This window comes from Schistocerca gregaria, chromosome 8, assembly GCF_023897955.1.
Source record: "Schistocerca gregaria isolate iqSchGreg1 chromosome 8, iqSchGreg1.2, whole genome shotgun sequence".
Lineage (NCBI taxonomy): Eukaryota > Metazoa > Arthropoda > Insecta > Orthoptera > Acrididae > Schistocerca > Schistocerca gregaria.
In genome coordinates, this window is record NC_064927.1 from 53,588,236 (window position 1) to 53,608,538 (window position 20,303).

Here is a 20,303-nt window from a genome sequence, read left to right on the forward strand (position 1 = left end):
AGGAGGAGACGGATACGTGTCGTCCAGGTAAGTGTGGCAATGAATATGCGATGCCCCATGACTGCAGCTTTGAGAGTGTTTACTCTAGATTGAAAAAGTTTAAGTAATTTGGACGTACCAGCGAAGCTTACACGTTAAGTACGATGGACCCCCTAAACTCCCAGCAGCAAATAACTATGTGCAATGACGGAAGCATAACTATTTAACTGTCAGAGAGCGAGAGAAGAAGGTAGGGAATTATTTTTTTCTTTCTCATTTTTTAGAGAATGTTTCAATCGAATTCGTGGACGTCATCGTGACGCTCAGAGCCTAAGACGGCCAGCGACGAGCGCCTGAGAAAGCTCCGCTTCTGCAGTCCAGCGTGATCCGGTCACTTATGAACTACACGCCATTTATGGTTCGAAAAGGATGTTTACACAATGAGTGAAAAATCTGAGTTTTAGAAACTAAGAAACTGGGACCGGTAGATTCGTGTCGTGATGTCAGCCGATTGATCTAGTACGTTCACTTCGGAGCGACGATTCGACCAGTTTTGGGCTCGTTTGGCTCGCCATCTTCTGGCGAACGAAAACATTTCTCTAGAAGAGCAAATCCGAGCTACTAGCTGAGATACATTCTAGTAAAAAAAGTGGCACTTCTTGAGGAGCGGAAAATTTGTTCTCGTTTCCTTAGCGGTTCAAAATCTCCACCCTGTTACCAACAGGACGGCCTAATCCCTGAAGGCATCCACGAGTGGCCGTCTCATACTTAAAAAGAACGCCAACAGCAAACTAGGCCTATTCTTTAATTTCCACTAGTGGCTCTGTATTGCGACCTAAGAGCAGCGACATGAGGAGGCGAAACGGCAGGGAAGTCAACACGGAGCCGCGAGCCTAGCCTGCAGCCCCTCCCACCAGCTGGAGGTGGGCACTCATCACCCGCTGCCTGTCTGGCTCCGAGGCGTGATGAGACGATCTCAAAATTCGTGATTCGCCACTGCCAGCTGCACACCGAGCTCCAGTACTAAGTTCTTCAAAAATGGTTCAAACGGCTCTGAGCACTATGGGACTTCTGAGGTCTTCAATCCCCTAGACTAACAACTGCTTTAACCCAACTAACCTAAAGACATCACACACATCTATGCCCGAGTCAGGATTCAAACCTGCGACCGTAGCGGTCGCGCGGTTCCAGACTGAAGCGCTTAGAACCGCTCGGTCACACCGGCCGGCTCTAGTTCTTCCACATTTCGCTTCATAAATTCTCATCTCAAAAGCGTCTGCTCTGAAACAAGGAAGGCGGCGCGTCACAGAAGTACTGGCTCGGCGCTCCTACCTGCTGTGCGAGCGCACTCGTGCACTGCTGCAGAGAAGAAAACACGGAGTCTTGTGCTCTGTCACGCCTCACCGCTGCCACGCCTCGCGAGCGACTGTCCCACAAGACGCGCGGCCGCAGCTCTGCACTGGTGTGACCCCCCACTCTCCGGACGCTGGAGGAGAGGGCGAAACTCGGGAGGCACCACCGCTCCGTCCATCTTTTACCGAAAAAGTGAGCCGACTCGACACTTCCTGCGGCAGAACGCTGCATTCCGTGTCAGCCATTCGACCTTCCATTTGCCTACACGTCCGCTCAGCCTTCCTCAGTGACGAATCAGCTGATATTTCCTATTAAAAACAAAAGATGCAGTGGAGAAGTAGTTCCAGCTTCCTAGATTTCTGGAAGGCATCAACGCTGTACCACATCCTCTACACTCTGTCGCCAACCGAGATACGATCGCACTGTGTGTCTTCGAAGATGTGTGACTGCTTCCAGGAATATCTGACTGATGGAACCGATAATGTTACAGTGAACGGTGGACGTTTCACAGAAACGAAATTAAGAGGCCGTGCTGATAATTAATGCCTCCGCATTTTTATGTGAAGAGTTTTAAAGCTATGTAAGTCTGCATGCTTTCGTTGCCGTTGTTACTGAAGTTAAAATCTTCTGGGTTTCACCCGATGAAGCTGTCGTTTTTATGGAACATTTTCAGCAACAGGCCTTAAGTAGTGCCCCATTGAAGCCTTCTTGCCGGCTCCGCTATGTGGACGATACAATCGATTTATGGCCACACGGTGAAGAAGAACTTCATGAGTTCCACAATTTCTGAAATGGAATTCACCCCCAAATAAAATTCACCTTGGGGCTGAGATTGAGGTCGGTCTCCCGTTCCTAGGTGTGTTGGTATACAGAAGACCAGATAATCTAGGTCACAGAGTGTACAGAAAGCCGACTAACGCAAACAGGTATTTAGATGCTATTTCGCACCACCACCCAGCCCAGAAGCAAGTAGTACTCAACACTCTGTCTTCACCTGCCTTCCGTATTAGCGATGACGACTACTTACAATCGGAGTTGAACTTTTTAAAGGGGACATTGAAGGCAAATTGGTATGGTATTCATTCGGCAGAGCTTTTAGGCGGAATATTTATACCACTAATAAGAATGACGAGGGACTGCCTTCTCACTGCGTCAGGTTACCGTTAGTTTCTGGGGTCACTGACCGCATAAGCAGAATTTTAAAGGAAAACGGTATTCAGACATCTTCCTTTAGTCAAAACAAAATAAAAGACTTTTTCCGATGGAAAACATATGCACCTGATTACTCCCACAATGCAGGCATCTATCAAGTGTAATGTAGCTGAGTCACAGTGTATATAGGCGAAACGGGAAGAACTGTTAGAGAACGCATCAAGGAACACGAACGGCACATGCGGCTAAAACAAAGTGCAAAATCGGCAGTAGCGGAACATTACGAGAACTGTGGCTTTGACATTGATTTTAATAACGTACGTGTTCTGGCTAAAGAAAAAAACATTTATAGAAGAAAGGTCAAGGAAGCGGTTGAAATTTCTAAGAGTGCATTTAGTTTCAATGGAGAGGACTGCTATAGGCTTCCGGCATCGTGGCTCCGCGCCATCAAGGAAGTATATACGCGGCTGCGATGTAAACAACGCGCTGCAAGTCACCTCGGCGTGCAATAATATTTTGGGTAAACATTTCCCCTCTCTTTCTCTGTCCGTTTGGAATCTAGCGACTGATGATGACCAACCAATAGCGGTAGCAGGCATTCCAACCCTTCTCCAGTGCTTTTTTGTCCAATGACGATGACCGCCAATGGTATCCACAGGAGATGAGTTACCAACGCCCCTTCTTCTGTATTAGCCTATGACTGTGGCCCACCATTGGTAGCCACATGTATTTTAACCAATACTATCACTTCCCCAGCACGAACGCCAGAAAACTCCCCCTTTATAAGTGGACGCGACACTCGTCTCTGGCAGTGTTCTAGCAGTAGTGGACAACCAGATCGTGAGGAAGGTCCCAGCAGAGGGACCGAAACGTCGAACATTTTAGAAGAAACATGACGCGGCCTAACAACCCAGAAGATTTTAACTTCAGTTTTAAAGCCTTTTGAATAAGATAAACGCTATTAGTATTCCACATCGTTATTAATCGTTAATACATATTTGCAGTCGTCTGTCACTAGAAGGCCCCGAATTTGTGCGTGTGATATGACAGTGTGTAGCGTAGCTACGAATGTCCGCGAGAAATAGCCTGCTGTAGTCGAGTTTAGAACTCGAGGAGTTCGTCGACCCATGGGCAACCCTTTCCTTCAGTATGGCAATGCTGCGAGAACTGCAACAATCCGGCCCCTCGGGCTCACAGTTATCGATCATCCGATCTTCATCTGCTTCCAAAACTTAAAGAACACCTTCGAGGACTTCACTTTCGTAGTGATGAAGTGGTGTAAGTAGTGGTAATGTTGTAGCTCCGTCAACAAAGTCAAACATTTTACAGTGGCAGTACCAACAAACTGGTGTTGTTTGTCGCTATGTTGACTGCCGACAAACAAATAAGTAGACATGAAGTATAAACGAGTAGAATGTTAATAACGTTGGGTTTATTCAAACTGCTGCAATACTTTTCACATAAAATGTTCGGAAGAATAACTTTCCAGTGACGCTCGTAACATATGGATGCCCAGAGAAGGCAGATATAACAACAAATGTTCTCAAAATGCCTAGCTCATTTTTATCAGATAGGTTAAGTAACACTACAGATTGCACGGTGATGGCGTCATCTACATGAAAGTATCCTCACTGAGCGATCGTGAGGTAATTGACAAAGAACTATACAATATTTTCACCTGATGTAATAAATGGCAGCTCTCTTTGCACGTCAGTAAATGTAAAATAATGCCTCTAAGAAAGAGAAAAAGTAATGTGGCACCCGATTACGACATCATTTTTGGCGTAAGTATTCGCGTAATTACTGAGGGGTGACGCTAAGAGGCGATATGAAGTGGACCGGCACGACCCCACCAGTAGTAGAAGACGTGGACCTGTCAGAAGGGCTCCAGGAGAGGGCGGCGCCCCCTACGGAACCTCTGGTTGGTGCGAGCGCAAGGCAGGCGCTGCTACAGTCAGAACTGGCCGCTGTTGCCCATAGAAGCGGTCGAGCAACTCTTTCAATGACCCGGTATTCCACAAAGAGAATAAGGTCAGAGACATTGGAGGGAATGAGCAGCCACTTCTCCCTCGCACAACAAGCGAATCGAATAACAAAGAAAGTCCACAATACTAGGTCGAAGTACTCTGCGGCATGCAGCGTACTGTTGTGTGCGGTTTAGATGCGCAGATGTGCAGCGTTGTGACAATTACACTGTATTTTAAGCTGGAAGATGTGTCGATGTAAAATCAACATGACCTGTCTACTCATTACAGAAAGCCTCTACTTTACATAATGCGTGTGAGCGTCTTAAGTAATATTTGAGATTTACAACGTACTGTTTAAGAGGTTGTCTTCAGTTCCAGACTCACAAGTAGCGTAGGTGTCGTTAAAGTCCCGCAATTTATAGTTTTTCTAATATTGTAGGCAATCACGAATCCATTTTCCGCTATTTTAAATTGAAGTTATAGGATAGATTGTTACCTATTACCTATTCAAATACCAGCTCCGCCCCGTCATTAATTGCAGAGAAATTCACAATTGAACTAAAACAAAAACTGCTAGGTTTTACCCCAAAAAATGGAGTAAAGGCCCGCAGTGCAATTCGTTGTCCCACTGGAGATGTTGTTGTTGTGCTCTTCAGTCCTGAGACTGGTCTGATGCAGCTCTCCATACTACTCTACCCTGTGCAAGCTTCTTCATCTCCCAGTACCTACTGCAACATACATCCTTCTGAACCTGCTTAGTGTATTCATCTCTTGGCCTCTATCTACGATTTTTACCCCCAGTACTTCTCTCCATTACTAAACTGGTGACACCCAGGTGTCTCAGAATGTGTCATCCTATCAATAAATCCTTTCTTTTGGTCACGCTGTGTCACACATTTCTTATTACCCAAATTCTATTCACTATATTCTCGTAAGTTACGTGATTGACCCATCTTATCTTCATCAGTTTTCTGTAGTCACATTTGAAAAAATTATACTCTCTTTTTGTCTAAACTGTTTATTGTCAGTGTTTTACTTCCATGCATCACAACACTCCACACACATATCTTCAGAAAAGACCTCCTAACATGTAGATTTGATGTTAACAAATTTCTTTTTCCGCTTTTCTTGCTATTGCCAGTCTACATTTTATATCCTCTCTACTTCGACCATCAACAGTTATTTTGCTCCCTAAATAGCAAAATCCGTCTACCACTTTAAGTGTCTCATATCCTAATCTAATTCCCTTAGCATCCCCTGGTTTAATTCGACTACATTCCATTACCTTTGTTTTGATTTTGTTGATGTTCATCATATATTTTCCTTTCAAGACACAGTCCATTCCGTTCAACTGCTCTTCCAAGTCCTTTGCCGTCTCTGACAGAATTACAATGCCATTACCAAACCTCAAAGTTTTAATTTTTCCTTCCTGGTCTTTAGCTTCTACCCCAATTCTTTTTTGTTTCTTTACATCTGGAACTGGCTACAAACCTGTCTCACTCAATTTTGAAACACGGTCCCTGCCATGCCCCTCGACTCTTATAACTACCATCTGGTTCCTGTACAAATTGTAAACAGCGTTTCCGCTTTCTGTATTGTACCCCAGTCACTTTCCGAATTTGAAAGAGAGTATTCCAGTCAACATTTTCGAAAGTTATCTCTAAGTCTATAAATGCTATAAATGTAGCCTTGTCTTTTGTTAACCTATCTTCTATGAGAAGTTGTAGCGTTGGTACAGCCTCGAGTATTCCCACATTTCTCCGGAATCCAGTCTGACCTTCTCCAAGTTTTTCCATTCATCTATAAACAAGTTAGTATATTGCCACCGTAACTTACTAAACTGACAGTTCGGTAATTTTCACACCTGTCGGCATGTGCTGTCTTTGGAATTGTAATTATTATGTTCTTCTTGACGTTTCAGGATATCTGGTCTGTCTCATACATCTTTCTCACCAAATGGAGGAGTTTTGCCATGTCTGGCTCTCCCAAGGCTAGCAATAGTTCTAACGGAATGTTGTCTGCTACCGGGGCCTTTTCTCGAGTTGGATCTTTAAATGCTCTTTCAAATTCCTCACACAGTATTATATGTCCCATCTCATTTTCATCTGCGTCCGCTTCCATTTCTATAATGTTGCCCTCAAGTACATCTCCGTTGTATAGCAACTTTTCACCTTTCTGCTTTCTCTTCTTTGCTTAGGACAGGTTTTCCATCTGAATTAATAACTAATATTCGTACAGATGGTTCACTTTTCTCCAAAGGTCTCTTTAACTTTCCTGAAGGCGGCATCTATTTTTCCCCTAGTGATATGCTCTTTTAAATCCTTACACTTGACCTCTAGCCATTCCTGACTAGCTATTATCCACTTCCCATCAATTTCATTTTTTATTCATTTGTATTTTCTTTCGCCTCCTTCATTTACTGCATTTTTATATTTTCTCCTTTCATCGATTAAATTCCTCAAGGATTTCTTCTAGCCCTCGTCTTTTACCTACCTGATCCACTGCTGCCTTCACTGTGTCATCTCTCAAAGCTATCCATTATTCTTCTGCTGTATTCCTTTCCCCTCTTCTTGTCAATCGGTCCCTAATACTCCCTCAGAAGTTCTCTGCAACCTCTGGTTCTTGCAGTTTCTCCAGATCCCATCTCCTTAAATTCCTACTTTTTTTACTATTCCTTTAAATTTAATCTACAGTTCATACCCAATAAATCGCGGTCAGAGTCTGCATCCGCCCGTGCAGACGTCTTATAATTTAAAATCTGGTTTCGTAGTGCCTGTCTTAACATTATACAATCTGAAATCTTCCGGTGTCCCCTGATCTCTCCTGTGTGTACAACCTTCTTTTATGATTCTTAAACCAAGTGTTAGCGATGATTAAGTCATGTTCTGTGTAAAATTCTACCAAGCGTCTTCCCTTCCCCCCACTCCATATTCACCTACTATTTTCCGTTCTCTGTCTTTTCCTACTATCGAATGCCAGTCCTCCACCACCATTAAATTTTCGCTTCCTTTAACTGTATTTTATCTCATCATATGTTTCTTCAATCTCTTCATCATCCGCAGAGTTAGTCGCCGTATAAACTTGTAATGCTGTGGTAGGGAGTACTTCGTGAACATCTTCGCTACGATAAAGCGTTCACTGCTTATACTAACTTACCCCCCATTCCTATTGTCTTACTCGTTATTAAAACCAATCGAGCATTGCTTCTATCTGACTCTGTATTCACTTCGCCAGAAGTCCTGTTCCTTCTGCCACCGAACTTCACTGATTGCTGTTACATCTAACTTCAACCTATCCATTTCACTTTCTAAATTTTCTGACGTACCAGCCCCATTAAGGGATCTGACATTCCATGCTCCGATTTGTAGAATTCCAGCTTGGTTTCTGCTGATTACGACATGCTCCTGAGTAGTCACCTTCAGGAGATCCGAATGGGGACTATTTTATCTAAAAGGACGCGATCAACATTTAACCATACAGTAGAGCTACATGCCCTGTGGAAAAATTACATCTGTAGTTTGCTTTCAGCTGTTCGCAGTACCAGCACAGCAAGCCTGTTTCGGTTGATGTTACAAGACCAGATCAGTTAGACATCCAGACTGTTGCCCCTGCAACTACTGGAAAGGCTGCTGCACTCTTCAGGAACCAAATGTTTGTTTGGACTCTCAACAAATATCCCTCCGTTGAGGTTGCGCCTACGACACGGCTATCTTTATCGCTGAGGCACCCTAGTCACACCACCGGCGTCAAGGTCCATGGTCCATTGGGTGTGCGGGGCGGGGGGGGGGGGGGGAGGGGGGAGTGTTGGTGAGGGGGGAGGGAGCTTTGAGATAAATGTGGATAACAGTAGAGGACTGCAATAAAAAGAAACATTTTCAGTAATCGCATTGTTATGCAACACAATATTGAACTGAAATGGCACGTCAATTTGAACATCATGCATAAAAAATTCTTTGTCCACGAGTGGAGAATCAGCAGGATAATTTGAGTACAACTATTGAAGCTAAGCTAGCTAGGAAATTGTGTATTTTGTTAGGTCCACCGATTTTTCCTTGAAGTCCCAGTCTCTTGTTGTTCTTCTTCGGATAAATTTTCCCCAAACATTAAGTCCTTAATGCCAAGATCTGAATCAGACTGTGAGGAATAATTGTTTTCATCCTTTCTTTGCCACTGATGTAATGAAATCTAGCTTCTTTCTTTCTATGACAGGAACTTTTCTTCCTGTGCGATGTATTCTCCTCTCAGTAGCAAGCTTTTCTTTTCCGATGAATTCCTCTTCGATTCGTTAGTTACTGGGTTGTCGACGTTAGAGATTTCAATCCTTCGTCAGAAAGTTTCCCAAAATATTTTAAACAGGGGAATTATATCTTAGAGAGAGCAGACCTCACCCAGTGTGGGTTAAATGTCATCTTCGCAGGGGTTATCAACGAAGAATCGTATTTCCACTCTTGGAGCTGAGGGGACTTATCGCGAAACGCCTGCCGGAATTTCTCCCATTTCGCACTTTTCTAATAAATGCGCCACTGTCGGTTCGGGGCCCCAACCGGAACAATTATTTCCACGCCAAAGTGAAGCTTAAATGCTACAGTGACAACTAGTAATTCGTTGATACTTCCTTTAAAACCCTACATTATAATATGTTCACGTGAAACATAATAAAAATTACATGTAAGTAGCAAACGTACCTTATCTTCTCACCTCTGGAGCGACTAGCCGGGAGCAACTATCATGGAACATTAAGTTGCGACTACCCCGGACCTGCCACCTGCTGATCAACTCCTGAATCGATGGCACTCTGTTCAGAAACCCGGTGTGGATTTTTACCCCAAGCGGGTCTTACACCCCCCCCCCCCCCCCCCCCCACACACACACACACCTACCTTACCATAACGTAACACAAATTTCTCTTTATATTAGGGAGGTGAAACTACACTACTGGCCATTAAAATGGCTACACCAAGATCAAATGCAGATGATAAACGGGTATTCATTGGACAAATATATTACCCTAGAACTGACGTGTGATTACATTTTCACTCAATTTGGATGCATAGATCCTAAGAAACCAGAACCCAGAACAACCACCTCTACCCGTAATAACGGCTTTGACACGCCTCAGCATTGAGTCAAACAAGGTTGGATGGCGTGTAAGGTACAGCTGCCCACGCAGCTTCAACACGATACCACAGTTCATCAAGAATAGTGACTGGCGTATTGTGACGAGCCAGATGCTCGGCCACCATTGACCACACGTTTTAAATTGGTGAGAGATCTGGAGAATGTGCTGGCCAGGGCAGCAGTCGAACATTTTCTGTATCCAGAAAGGCCCGTACAGGATGTGCAACATGCGGTCGTGCATTATCCTGCTGAAATGTAGGATTTCGCAGGGATCCAATCAAAGGTAGAGCCACGGGTCGTAACACATCTGAAATGTAACGTCCACTGTTCGAAGTGCCGTCAATGCGAACAAGAGGTGACTCAGACGTGTAACCAATGCCATCCCCATATCATCAGCTGGGTGATCAGTATGGCGATTACCATGAGCGAAAGTGTCGTTAATATCAACGCTAAAATTAAGTCTACATCCAACAAATACACAAGGTCCATCGACAAGAGCACTAGTGGCAACAGATTTAACTGGTATGCGGTTCTTCTTATCACCAGATGTTTTAGCGAACTCGATGTTCTCGATCGTTTTATATACTGTAGACCGCTTACGACGAATGTATCTCCTTCGTGGCATGTTGGCGGCGTTCAATGCAGTTGCCTGTGCAGCAGCAAAATAGGATAAGATAGGTTAATCAGTTTTTCATTTTTGAACATTTTCATCGTAAGGTGTTATCCCGTACGCGTGCTAAAGGAAATCTAGTAGCACGCGTACGTGCGGGTTGTGGCCCACCCCCCAACCCCCTGCTTTTAACCACAGCACCCATGTATGCAGTAGCTTCAACACGTTTAATCAATGTTTTCGATTCATAGGCCGCATTCCAAAAAAAAAAAAAAAAAAAAAAAAAAACTCCCAACCTAACCTCAAGTGGGCTACGCTACAGATCAATTGGTCTTGTAGATCAATTTATTTATGAAAATACAAAGCACAGTCACCAACAAATTTAACATACTTACATACACCTTTACCCTTAATCCAAATTAAGACGGCAAAGTTAAAGTCCGACTACACAACTCCGTATGGGACTTAGTCACTGAAGTTAAGATTAGCTGACACACTACATAATAATAAAGTTAATCATATATATATATATATATATATATATATATATATATATATATATATATATATATATATATATATTCGTAATCAGCGCGTCAAATAGGATAAGATAGGTTAATCAGTTTTTTATTTTTCAACATTTTCATCGGAAGGTGTTATGCCGTACGCGTGATAAAGGAAATCTAGTAGCACGCGTACATCCGTTCCAAAAAAAAAAACTCCCAACCTAACCTCAAGTGGGCTACGCTACAGATCAATTGGTCTTGTAGATCAATTTCTTTATGAAAATACAAAGTACAGTCACCAACAAATTTAACATACTCACACACACCTTTACCCTTAATCCAAATAAAGACAGATTCATTTACAGACACTTTCCTCTTATTACGAGTATACAACACAAGTGCAGAGGGCGACATATATGCGGATTTACCAAAGTCTTTATTAGCAAGTTCAGCCATATGGTAAGTACGATAGGCAATTATGTCTCTGTCCACAAAACTTTCTAATCCTGGTACAGATGGAGTACCAGACCCACCTCGTACAAGAGGTCTACAGTGTATAAAACGATCGAGAACATCGAGTTCGCTACATCTGGTGATAAGAAGAACCGCATACCAGTTAAATCTGTTGCCGCTAGTGCTCTTGTCGATGGACCTTGTGTATTTGTTGGATGTAGACTTAATTTTAGCGTTGATATTAAAGACACTTTCGCTCATGGTAATGGTTGGCTTACAGTAGCTATTGTACGAGGTGGGTCTGGTACTCCATCTGTACCAGGATTAGAAAGTTTTGTGGACAGACACAGCAGAGACATATTTGCCTATCGTACTTACCATATGGCTGAACTTGCTAATAAAGACTTTGGTAAATCCGCATATATGTCGCCCTCTGCACTTGTGTTGTATACTCGTAATAAGAGGAAAGTGTCTGTAAATGAATCTGTCTTTATTTGGATTAAGGGTAAAGGTGTATGTGAGTATGTTAAATTTGTTGGTGACTGTACTTTGTATTTTCATAAATAAAGTGATCTACAAGACCAATTCATCTGTAGCGTAGCCCACTTGAGGTTAGGCTGGGATTTTTTTTTTTTTTTTTTGGAATGCAAAAAACTGATCAAGCTATCTTACCCTATTTGACGCGCTGACTACGAATATATATATATTATTATTATTAGCTTTATTATTACTACTATCGTCTCTGTCCACAAAACTTTCTAATCCTGGTACAGATGGAGTACCAGACCCACCTCGTTCAATAGCTACTGTAAGCCAACCATTACCATGAGCGAAAGCGTCGTTAATATCAACGCTAAAATTAAGTCTACATCCAACAAATACACAAGGTCCATCGACAAGAGCACTAGCGGCAACAGATTTAACTGGTATGCGGTTCTTCTTATCACCGATGTTGTAGCGAACTCGATGTTCTCGATCGTTTTATACACTGTAGACCGCTTACGACGAATGTATCTCCTTCGTGGCGTGCTACTAGATTTCTTTTAGCACGCGTACGGCATAACACCTTCCGATGAAAATGTTGAAAAATGAAAAACTGATTAACCTATCTTATCCTATTTGACGCGCTGATTACGAATATATATATATATATATATATATATATATATATATATATATATATATATATGATTAACTTTATCATTATGTAGTGTGTCACCTAATCTTAATTTTAGAGACTAAGTCCCATACGGAGTTGTGTAGTCGGACTTTAACTTTGCCGTCTTAATTGAAACACTACACAACTCCGTATGGGACTTAGTCTCTGAAATTAAGATTAGGTGACACACTACACAATAATAAAGTTAATCATAAAAATATGTATATATTCGTAATCAGCGCGTCAAATAGGTTAAGATAGGTTAATCAGTTTTTCATTTTTCAACATTTTCATCGGAAGGTGTTATGCCCTACGCGTGCTAAAGGAAATCTAGTAGCACGCGTACATCCGTGAAAAATGAAAAACTGATTAACCTATCTTATCCTATTTGACGCGCTGATTACGAATATATATATATATTTTTATGATTAATTTTATTATTATGTAGTGTGTCACCTAATCTTAATTTCAGCCGCATTCCAAAAAAAAAGCTCCCAACCTAACCTCAAGTGGGCTACGCTACAGGTCAATTGGTCTTGTAGGTCAATTTATTTATAAAAATAAAAAGTACAGTCACCAACAAATTCCTTTAGCACGCGTACGGCATAACACCTTCCGATGAAAATGTTGAAAAATGAAAAACTGATTAACCTATCTTATCCTATTTGACGCGCTTATTACGAATATATATATATTTTTATGATTAACTTTATTATTATGTAGTGTGTCACCTAATCTTAATTTCAGAGACTAAGTCCCATACGGGGACCAATGTGGGTTCACCGCGATGTCGCCAAACAATAATGCGACCATATGATGCTGTAAACAGAACCTGGATTCATCCGAAAAAATGACGTTTTGCCATTCGTACACCCAGTTTTGTCGATGAGTGCACCATCGCAGGCGTTCCTGTCTGTGATGCAGCGTCAGGGGAAACCGCAGCCACGGTCTCCGAACTGATAGTCCATGCTGCTGCAAACGTCGTCGAACTGTTGTGTAGATGGTTGTTGTCTTGCAAAATTCCCCATCTGTTGACTCAGGTATCGAGACGTGGCTGCACGATCCGTTACAGGCATGCGGATAAGATGCTTGTTATCTCGACTGCTAGTGATTAGAGGCCGTTGGGATCCAGCACGGCGTTCCGTATTACCCTCCTGAATCCACTCATTCCATATTCTGCCAACAGTCACTGGATCTATACCAACGTGAGCAGCAATGTCGATATACGACAAACCGCAAAAGCTATAGGCTTCCAGTCCGAAACGTGATGGTACGCATTCCTCGTCCTTACACGAGTCTTCACAACAACGTTTCAACTGGCAACGCCAGTCAAATGCTGTTTGTGTATGAGAAATCGGTTGGAAACTTTCCTCATGTCAGCACGTTGTAGTTGTCGCCACCGGCGCCAACCTTGTGTGAATCTTCTTCCTGCTGGTTAAATTTCGCGTCTGTAGCTCGTCATCTTCGTGGTGTAGCAATTTTAATGGCCTGTAGTGTAGTTTCAGGGCAGCTGATAGGTACCAAGTATGTAACAGAATTAATTCATACGAGTCGGTAACGAAGATGTTTTCCGAGTACGGTGAGATGGGCGAAACGCTTATTTTGTGGCTCCACTTACTAAATTAATCATTATTTTTTATCCTAGTTATATTTATTTGTTTCTGATGAGTGGCTGTTATCTGTGTTGTATATGGTTCATGGAGAACAGATTGAGCAGTCGCCAAATATTGAATTATAGTACAGACACTTTCTTGCCATATTTGTAGAGTCGATCTTTCATAACAGTTAAACATGCAGTGCAATAGTTGGAAACCGGGGTCTCTGTTAGACTTCGTGTTGTGGTGTAACTCCAAGTGCCGGCACGTCCGCCGGAAACGCAGCCGCAGAGGAAGCTGTGAGGCGACGTTAGCTGACCGGACTAGGACCGCACTACGAGGAGAACAGAGGCGGCGCTCCTGCCAGCCCTGGCCGCAATGGAAGGTGGCCATTAGGAGACGCACTGGAAGACGAGCCTTGACGTGCGGTCAGCGTTATTTACTTGCACGGAAACTGAATATAGCGAAGGACACTGATTACACAGGCCAACGGTGGAAAAACGTTTTTTTTGCTAAAAATACCTTATTCTCAAGGTTTTTAGGGTGAGAAATCCAAATATGACACTTAAAAAACTGTATCGCCCACCATTTCTTTACATTTGTGAAGACATTTGTACACACAATTTATTAAATTATGCCAATGTTTCAAGAATTTAACAGCTTTTATGTAGGTAAAATAATTTAAAAAGGAGATGTAATGAATGTAGATAACGTTGGTAGCATTGCTGAGAAACATTTGCTGGCAAAAAAAAGGTTGATTCTATTTTTGTGTTAACAGATGCTGTTATGTTTACTCTCAACCTAACCTCACTTTCCCGTTTCCTGCACATTGCTCAGTACAATGTCTAACCGTGGTTGTAAAAAACTCTGCTGACAGTTTTTGTTACATTTGTGTTGAATCTGTCATTAAAAACACAAAAGAAACATTCCAGACTTCGTGAAAAACGTTTATCTATCATACTTTGGATCTAAACTTGGTGATCAACGTAAATCTTGGTCGTCGCATAAGGTATATTATGCGTGTGTTGAAGATCTGAGAAAATGGTCCAAAAGAGATGTAAATGGTTTAGATTTGCTGTTCCTACGATATGGAGGGAACCAAGAAATCATTCTGCAGTGTTGATATTAGTGGTCATAATTTGAAAAACACGAAGGTAATAAGCTGCCCTAACCTTCCGTAGGCCATCCGGCCAGTAGGGCATGGTGTAGATTTGCCGGTGCTATCCAAACAGAAGTATCTGATTTAGATGAACCAGATGACGATGAATTCCATTGTAATACAGAAAGTCTAGATCCCAAATTGTTTCCGCAGACCGAGCTTACAGATTTGATTAGGGATCTGGGCTTAACGAAATAAAAAGCTGATTTGCTTGGCTCAGGATTAAAAGAAAAGAACTTGCAGATGGAACCAGCATATACATGTACAGAAAGAGAGAGAAGCAATTTTCCAAGCTTTATCAACAAGAAAGTGATTTAGTGTACTGCTCAGACATTCCCGGTGTAATGAATGAGATTGATATTGAATACAAAAAGAAAGGCTTAAGGCTGTTAATTGAATCATCCAAAACTAGTTTAATGGCTGTTTTATTACACAATGGTAACATGTATGCATCTATACCTGTTGGACATTCTGTGCACATGAAAGAAACCTATGAAAACCTATAAATAGTGCTAAATAAAATAGGCTATTCTGCTCATGGTTGGATGATATGTGGCGATCTAAATGTAACATACATGCACCTTGTTCAACAAGGTGGCTTTACCAAGTTTCCGTATTTCTAGTGTGAATGGGACAGTAGGGTTAGGGGTCAACACTGGTGCAGAAAGAACTGGCCTGTGAGAGAGCATTTAAAACCTGATGAGAAGAACATTCTACGCAAAAACCTTGAAGGTCCAAAAAAGTACTCCTACCACCTCTACATATAATGTTAGGCCTAATGAAATAGTTTGTAAAGGTTTTGCCTAAAGATAGACATGTTTTAAGTATCTCTGCCAAAAGTTTCCACACCTTTCAGCAGCTAAACTAAAAGAAGGCGTATTTGTCGGACCTGACATTAGAAAATTGATGCTTGATGTTAACTTTGAATCCATTACAACTGTACTTGAGAAAGAAGCACGAGTATCACTCAAGTAAGTCGTTACAAAGTTCTTAGGACATGAAAAAACCCAGAATACAAACCTAGAAATTGAAATAAGAACACCGTAAATTCATTGTCCCAGGAAGGGAAAGTTTTGACACATTCCTGGGGTCAGATACATCACATGATCACACTGACAGAACCACAGGCACATAGACACAGGCAACAGAGCATGCACAATGTCGGCACTAGTACAGTGTATATGCAACTTTCGCAGCAATGCAGGCTGCTATTCTCCATGGAGACGATCGTAGAGATGCTGGATGTAGTCCTGTGTAACGGCTTGCCATGCCATTTCCACCTGGCGCCTCAGTTGAACCAGCGTTCGTGCTGGACGTGCAGACCGCGTGAGACGACGCTTCATCCAGTCCCAAACATGCTCAATGGAGGACAGATCCGGAGATCTTGCTGGCCAGGGTAGTTGACTTACACCTTCTAGAGCACGTTGGGTGGCACGGGATACATGCGGACGTGCATTGTCCTGTTGGAACAGCAAGTTCCCTTGCCGGTCTAGGAATGGTAGAACGATGGGTTCTATGACGGTTTGGATGTACCGTGGACTATTCAGTGTCCCCTTGACGATCACCAGAAGTGTACGGCCAGTGTAGGAGATCGCTCCCCACACCATGATGCCGGGTGTTGACCCTGTGTGCCTCGGTCGTATGCAGTCCTGATTGTGGCGCTCACCTGCACGGCGCCAAACACGCATACGACCATCATTGGCACCAAGGCAGAAGCGACTCTCATCGCTGAAGACGACACGTCTCCATTCGTCCCTGCATTCACGCCTGTCGCGACACCACTGGAGGCGGGCTGCACGATGTTGGGGCGTGAGCGAAAGACGGCCTAACGGTGTGCGGGACCGTAGCTCAGCTTCAAGGAGACGGTTGCGAATGGTCCTCGCCGATACCCCAGGAGCAACAGTGTCCCTAATTCGCTGGGAAGTGGCGGTGCGGTCCCCTACGGCACTGCGTAGGATCCTACGGTCTTGGCGTGCATCCGTGCGTCGCTGCGGTCCGGTCCCAGGTCGACGGGCACGTGCACCTTCCGCCGACCACTGGCGACAACATCGATGTACTGTGGAGACCTCACGCCCCACGTGTTGAGCAATTCGGCGGTACGTCCACCCGGCCTCCCGCATGCCCACTATACGCCCTTGCTCAAAGTCCACGCTGACGTGGCATGCTACCAGTGTTAAAGACTGCGATGGAGCTCTGTATGCCACTGCAAACTGGCTGACACTGACGGCGGCGGTGCACAAATGCTGCGCAGCTAGCGCCATTCGACGGCCAACGCCGCGGTTCCTGGTGTGTCCGCTGTGCCGTGCGTGTGATCATTGCTTGTACAGCCCTCTCGTAGTGTCCGGAGCAAGTATGGTGGGTCTTTACACACCGGTGTCAATGTGTTCTTTTTTCTATTTCCAGGAGTGTATGTTTCTATTATAGCTACAGAAAAGGTTAAAAGTTTAGGATGCTTAATGAGCCCGAAAGTTCACTATTTGAAAAGTCACCATCATTTCTTCCCGGACAATATGGGAGATGTTAGTGAGGAGCAAGGAGAGCGTTTTCACCAGGACATTAAAGTGATGGAAAAACGCTACCAAGGCCGCAGGAACCCCACCATGGTGGGGGACTACTGTCGGCCACTTCACCGTGAAGATCAGTAAGCGACTCATTGTAGGAAAATCTACACAAGAAGCTTCAAAGAAAAAAGAGAAAGAAAATACAAACCAATTCCAGACGACAAGAGAAACCTCGAAACTTCCTGGCAGATTAAAACTGTGTGCCCGACCGAGACTCGAACTCGGGACCTTTGCCTTTCGCGGGCAAGTGCTCTACCAACTGAGCTACCGAAGCACGACTCACGCACGGTACTCACAGCTTTACTTCTGCCAGTATCCGTCTCCTACCTTCCAAACTTTACAGAAGCTCTTCTGCGAACCTTGCAGAACTAGCACTCCTGAAACAAAGGATATTGCGGAGACATGGCTTAGCCACAGCCTGGGGGATGTTTCCAGAATGAGATTTTCACTCTGCAGCGGAGTGTGCGCTGATATGAAACTTCCTGGCAGATTAAAACTGGAAGAGAAACCTCTATTAACACATATCATTGTTTGAACTCGCTTACTATAAATACAAACCATGCTCATGTTGTAACAAAGCGCTTCATTAATTTCCCCGTTTACCGTATAGTATAGGATTTTTATACTACATAGTAAAACGCTTATTGCTCGATAACTATGGCTGTTTCAAAAATTTAAGGTTAGATTTTTATACAGCTCATATAAATCTATAAAGATCAGCTATCAACGTAAAGGAAGTTAAAAAAAAAATCGTTGGCCTGTGCTATTGTCAGGTTGCCATTTGCTTGTGACACGTCATTGTAGAAACGCATGTCAATTCAATTACTGTAACAAACTTCAGTAATGTGATTAGCTTGTATGTTGTCTAGCTATCCGAGGAAACAGCTTCCTGGGCATCCTATAGGAGATGAGTGGGCGGGTGGGATCCCACACTACTAAGTCACGCTTCGAAAACGCACGTCATCTGCATCGAAACAATTTATCGTGCAAACCTGCGAATTTCCTGGAAACTGAAGCCCGAGCATGTTACGTAGCCAATACATATCGTGACATGGCGGATCGCCGACGGGCGACTCATGCAGAAACAAGCAGTTAAATACGGCAGTAGCAAGCTGTACATCTAAGCGCAAAAATCTGATTTAAACAAAACTACAGCTTCTACCAGTAGAGTATTGCCCATGTATGTAAAAGCCCTTAACCTGTAAGTAACGTTTCGTCAAATTCCTAATTTTTCTGTAGTTGGAATGGGTTGGTTTTAGTATTATGTCTTGTCGCTGTCAGTGTGTGAGTCTGATCCAACTGTCGTCTGTTTAGTGATAATTGTTCCGTATGTGCTCGATCAGAGACTTCCGCTGACAACACTTATTCCGCATGTCTTCTTAGCGTTGGTATGTACTAGCTACTTACGTTGCTAGCGTATCAGCTACTGTATGAAACACTTGTGAGTGCCGTATCAGACTCAGACCCTTAACTGCACTGTGGAGTCTGCTGCGCGGGAGACTGGGAGGAGAGGGGGAGCGGTAAGAACGCCCTCCTCCTCCCTCCTCCCTCCTCGGTCAACGCCAACTGTATCTTCCTCATTACTTATATTTAGGCCAAATGAAGCTCAGAATGCAAATAGCAGTCTCCCTCGCAGCAGTCTGATGCATCCCTCCAACAGTATTGAGAAAATCGTCTTTGAAGTTTCTCGTATCATTATGAATCTGCAGCAATATCTGTTTTTTGACAGGCAGCATGACTCTCTGGTAGAATATTTGCTCACGGCGTTGGCGGTTCAGATTCAACTCCTGGATGTGGTAAATTTTTAAATAAAACGCATTTCCCCGAAGGCTAAAATATATTAAGACGAAAAGACATTAATTTGTAATTTTTTCGCATTATTAACGATCTTTTAAAGAAAATCTCTAATTAAGAGCAAACATTTCCGATGAAAACTGGATTTTTGCTTGTGATATGTAAATAAAAATAAGAAGACGTGCTTAAAAATAAGAATACATGGATATTTTACAGAAATTATAATTATATGTGTGTAAATTGGCTTATATTTGATGTGTTTTATATTTAAATTGAAATTGAGAAAAAGTGAAGTCCAAAACGGAACTCGAATTAACGTATATCAGTCTCGAGCGCTACCGATTTCTTTGCCACCTGTATGTATTTTACGCTTTACGAAAATGCTCGCAGATAACGCGTCTTTGTTTAAAAATTGGCACTGGCCGGGAATCGAACCACAACCGCTTATGCAACAAACGAATGCTGCATCGCAGAACTGCACCGCCCAGTGAAAAAGCGGCTTTACTTAAGATTATAAGCACACTCGGAATACCTCAAAACATGAAAGCTGATTGTCAGAGACCTTTTGAGTGTTGCATCTACTTGCTTGGATTGATCGTCATTTGAGATCTGATCTTCGTGTTTCACAAATATATATAAACATTGGGAGACTGCGGCAAGCACGTGGTCTGTTTCTCGGAAGTTGTGGGACGCGGTTCCTTTACGCCTGTTTCCCTTTGCCTGTCAGCTGTTTCCGAGGCCACGTGGTCGCGGCCTCGGCTGCCCCTGGGCTGGCGACGCGCGCTTATCTCTGCTGTTTACAAAACTGCGGCTCTGCGGTATCCGACATACGCTCTGCATAGTTATCGTTTCGAGGGTAAGTGTTGCAACGAGATTCATTACTACAAGGAAACGTCA

General features: G+C 43.2%; 1 protein-coding gene across 2 annotated transcripts in view; it reads right to left on the reverse strand.

Moving 5' to 3' along the window:
* LOC126284648 (CARD- and ANK-domain containing inflammasome adapter protein-like) overlaps positions 1–1,411 on the reverse strand; it is a 67,384-nt gene extending 65,973 nt beyond the window's left edge. For both annotated transcript variants that reach the window (XM_049983735.1, XM_049983734.1), the window contains exon 1: positions 1,312–1,411. The gene's annotated coding sequence lies outside the window, so the exon portion shown is untranslated. The remainder of the gene's footprint in view (positions 1–1,311) is intronic.
* Positions 1,412–20,303: the final 18,892 nt, after the last annotated feature.